At 44.9% G+C, this 3,781-nt stretch overlaps 1 non-coding gene across 1 annotated transcript; it reads right to left on the reverse strand.

The window, feature by feature from the left end:
- Positions 1 to 3,354: 3,354 nt before the first annotated feature.
- On the reverse strand, positions 3,355 to 3,426 carry Trnaa-ugc (transfer RNA alanine (anticodon UGC)). The gene has a single exon. It is a non-coding gene; the product is annotated as a tRNA-Ala (tRNA).
- Positions 3,427 to 3,781: the final 355 nt, after the last annotated feature.

Raw genomic sequence — 3,781 nt, forward strand, 5'->3', positions numbered from 1 at the left:
CTAATCTTGAAGCTGGGCAGGAATTCTTCAGAAAGACATCTTGAGCTTAATAACAGCACTGCACTCATAAAGTGCACTTGTGAGGCAGGAGACCCTAAAGGTTCACGCTGCACAAATGGCCATTTGAGAGGGAGGAGGAAGTGAAACTCCCTACAGAGAGCCCTGGCTAGCGGCCCTGATAAGGAACTTTTCTGTCAGGTACTGTCTAGACATAGACAGGAGAGAGAGGGCTGCCAACGTGGGCACTAGGGTTACTACTGGGGAAGTGCTGTCCAGGGTGGAGGAGGGGCTCAAGATGGAGGGTGACCTTCCTCAGCTCTTTTGCCACAGCTAGAATCTACTCTAGTTCCTCTGGTGAGAACGTGCCATGAGTTCCGCCTGCTTTTCATGCCCTGTTGGCAGGATGTCAGGATCAATGCTGCTAACATAACTACTTCCCACCCACACAACAGTTTCTGGAAACCCGAGGCCAGCAGTGGCTGTCCTTTGTTCCTGGAGACAGGAGGAGCTTGACAGAGCTCAACCCCAACACACTACCTGCTCCACCCCGAGGCTGGGCTCTGTCTTTTGAGCGCATGAAGCTCTGCCAGGATAAGGGTGAAGGAGCCACAGACATATTGAGTTGGCAAAGGCTGAGTCATCTCTGACTCCTTCACCTGGCAGGTGAAGACACAGAGGCCTGGGGATGAGACCAGGGGACGGCAACTGCTCCCTGTCCTCACCCCAAATCAGTGCTCTACCATCTCTTTTTATCTGTACCAAGACTGGGGCAGGAGCCTTTTCTCTGAGGTCCCCTAACAACTCCTGGTGATCCCTGTTAGGTTTATAGACATTCACATCAAAGGCTCCCACTGCCTCTGAGTCTAGCTAGGAGGGTGCCATGTCTTTTTCGTCTGTTGCATAGTAGGTGTTCAAGGAATATTGAATGCTGTAAGTCTGGGCAGGAATAGCCGGCACTCTTTTGGGTCACTGCTTTTTCTTTTTCTTTTTCATATTTATTTTTTAGTTGTAGTTGGACACAATACCTTTATTTCACTTATTTATTTTTTTTGTGGTGCTGAGGATTGAACCAGCGCTCTACCGCTGAGCCACAACCCCAGCCTGGGTCGCTGCTTCTTAAACACAGCTGGATCCAACTTCAGAAAAGAAAGTTTCATCTTAATATAAACAGCACTGTTAAACTTAGCAAGTTAAAAAAACTAAATTTCCCTTTTCAGATCTTGGAGTGGAATGAAGATCATGCCATTTTTGATTCTGTGGCTTCTCTCACCCTTCTTTCTCCAGCCCCAGTTCCACAGTGCTGCCCTCCTAGATAATAGTGTGCTGATTTGAGAAGTGGGGTTTGGGGAGGCTGGGCTGAGCAGGTAGGTACCTTATTCCCTTTGTCTTGGCTGGGACTATTTTGCTTTGAGGCAGAGTGAAGACAGGACACGGAGAGCAACCCTGGCATGTGCCCAGACTCCTGTGTGGCATTGCCTTGTGCGCTTATGAAAGGAGTTAGGACCACCTACTTTTCCACCCCTGAGGAAATCACTTTCCTGGGGAGTCAGGGAAAAGGAAACCAGGGCAGAGAAGAGGTCAGGCCACTTGCCACGTTGCCAGTATAGTCCCCCTTTCTCACCTTAACTCTCTACTCTGAGCTCTGACGCTTTCAGTGCAACTGTAGTAAGGTAGACAGCAAACAGGAAGTGAGGTTTAGCAGATATCCCCTTAAGAACACAGAGGATGGGGCTGGGGATGTGGCTCAAGCGGTAGCGCGCTCGCCTGGCATGCGTGTGGCCCAGGGTTCGATCCTCAGCAACACATACCAACAAAGATGTTGTGTCTGCCGAGAACTAAAAAATAAATATTAAAAAAAATTCTCTCTCTCTCCTCTCTCACTCTCTCTTTAAAAAAAAAAAAAAAAAAAGAACACAGGGGAGCTCAAAGGAGCTTGGCTGATACATGCTAGAAGGAAGTTTTGTGTAATGAATAAAAACCACATTGTATCAAAGAGCTCTTGCCCCCAAGATTCTGTGGTTGGTAGCCAGGGGTATTTTGTTGGCATGTATATTCTTCTGATCTCTTATGAAATGACATTTGTAGGCATTAAAAGCAGGAGTACTTTAGGCCCCTTCCTGAGCCTCTAGGCAACCTTAAAAGATTAAACCACAACACCAAGAATGGATGCTGGTTTGGAGTTTCACCCCCCAAAAGGATGGCCTCGACATCCTCTCCCAAATGGCGGACTTGGGAAGGTTCTGTTTGGAAAGAAGAAAGAAGCAACTCTGAGCAGTTCTGGGCCTGTGGAAGGCATGGTTTCATGTTCAAGTTCAAAGGTAAACAGAGCATAGCAGTGGGTTAAAGGGATCGTTTATCTTCTTGCTGATGACAGACATGAGCTCTGGCCCAAGGCCCAAGCTTCTTATCCTTGAAAAACACATTTTACAGATTGTTGGCAAAGGCAGCCAACCCAGATTAAGCTGCCAGACCTAACTATTTTAGATCTTCCTCCTACTCCTCTTGAAAAAATACAAGATAAAGATTTGGAGGGATGCTTCTTCCCTGCATTTGAAAGAGGAATTCAAGGAGAGCTTGGAATTGGATTTGTAGGGGTTTGCTGACCCCAGAAAGCCCAGTGTACAACTTCAGATCAGTTCCATAACAAGAGCTGATTGCATTTCTAATAGGATTCCTTCAAATGGTGGATTCCTAAGGACATTTAAGGATTTATTTACAGATTGTTAACTTGCTTGTCAAAGAACCTGAGGGCAGAGACATTTTAAGCTGACATTTTGGGAGTGCACCCTCAAAGGGTGATCAACCAGAAATAAAGATAAAGAGCCTTTGAAATGGTAATGTGAAGTAATGGGGACAGTATTTCCTTTGATAGGTACCATTTTAGAAAACATCTCAAGTGGAAGGTAAAGCCTAGATGTGCATGTCACTTGCTTTTCACTGACTAATTAATATTTCAGTGACTGGCAATCCTCAGTCATCACCATAAAATTTTTCTAGAAACTGCCACATAAATTGGATCATCATAAAACAGGTTTCTGCAAAATGCATTATATTTTTTATCATGAGAACAAAGTTACAAATTTGGAGTTACATTCCTGATTAGGGACCTGACATCAAACATATCAGATATAAGTTGACAATTTCTGCCAGAAATGCAAAAATAAAATAACTCTAAACTCCATGCTTTTTATACATAGTAAGCCCATGCTCCAAGTGCTATAAAGTGGGGGTAAAAGTGCCATATGCTTCCCCAGGGTATCCTGTTAGTACCTGCAATTGCTACCTTGCTTGACTATTTTTTAAAAATATTTTTTTAGTTGTAGATGGACACAATATCTTTATTCATTTATTTTTATGTGGTGCTGGGGATCAAACCCAGGTCTCCTGCATGCAAGGCAAGTGCTCTACCACTGAGCTACAGCCCCAGCCCTTGCTTGACTATTGACTGGTGACTGTTGTCATCTATCACATCAGTACACTAACCCTGAGGTAAGAAAGGCAGGTCTTGGTCCCTGAGTCCATCAGATAAGGAAACTGAGGCTCATGAATGCGTAGCTAGTTGGAAGTGTACCAGAGACTTACAGAATAAGTTTTGTTTGATTTTTTTTTTTTTGGTACTGGGGATTGAACCCAGGAGCACTCAATCACTGAGTCACATCCCCAGCCCTTTTGTGTACTGTATTTAAAGACAGGGTCTTGCTGAGTTGCTCAGGGGCTAAGTTGCTGAGGCTGACTTTAAACTTGTGATCCTCCTGCCTCAGCCTCCCAAATTGCTGGGATT

Source organism: Ictidomys tridecemlineatus, chromosome 2, assembly GCF_052094955.1.
Source record: "Ictidomys tridecemlineatus isolate mIctTri1 chromosome 2, mIctTri1.hap1, whole genome shotgun sequence".
NCBI lineage: Eukaryota > Metazoa > Chordata > Mammalia > Rodentia > Sciuridae > Ictidomys > Ictidomys tridecemlineatus.